Source organism: Seriola lalandi, unplaced genomic scaffold (assembly GCF_002814215.2).
Source record: "Seriola lalandi dorsalis isolate HSWRI2012SDOR001 ecotype SW California unplaced genomic scaffold, Sedor1 jcf7180002054779, whole genome shotgun sequence".
Lineage (NCBI taxonomy): Eukaryota > Metazoa > Chordata > Actinopteri > Carangiformes > Carangidae > Seriola > Seriola lalandi.
The window spans coordinates 45,458-46,354 of NW_019525332.1; positions in this window are offsets into that span (position 1 = coordinate 45,458).

Here is an 897-nt window from a genome sequence, read left to right on the forward strand (position 1 = left end):
TTAAAGAACACATTAACAAGTTAACGAACACGTTAACGAACACATTAACAAGTTAAAGAACACGTTAACGAACACGTTAACGAACATGTTAACGAACACGTTAACGAACACGTTAACGAACACATTAACAAGTTAAAGAACACGTTAAAGAACACGTTAAAGAACAAGTTAAAGAACACATTAAAGAACAAGTTAACGAACACGTTAACGAACGCGTTAACGAACACATTAACAAGTTAAAGAACAAGTTAAAGAACAAGTTAAAGAACATTTTAAAGAACATGTTAAAGAACAAGTTAAAGAACACGTTAAAGAACAAGTTAAAGAACAAGTTAAAGAACACGTTAAAGAACACGTTAAAGAACAAGTTAAAGAACATTTTAAAGAACATGTTAAAGAACACGTTAAAGAACACGTTAAAGAACACGTTAAAGAACATGTTAAAGAACAAGTTAAACATGTTAAAGAACACGTTAAAGAACACGTTAAAGAACACGTTAAAGAACACGTTAAAGAACAGTACCCTCTGTTGAACTAAAGTAAGAAGCAGTTTAAAGAAGCAGCAGAAGCTCAGTGAGAAAAAAACATGTTTCAGCCACTTAAACTGATATTATTTTATTTCTTTTTTTAAGTGTTTGTTAAGTTGTCGCTTTATTTTGAACATTTTCACCACCTTATTTTGCCCTCAAACAGACCTTTACTTTGAAAAGACGGTATTACTACACAGGTGCAACTATGGCGGATTCAACTAATGATATATTTTTTAAATCGTATCTGTAAAGTGTGATGTCATTATCAGCTGAAGCTAGTGACGTTGAACTAATCGTTTCTCTGTGGACTGAGGCTTTGATACTTTCACAGTATTAATATAGAAGCTAGAGCTGATCTATAATCACA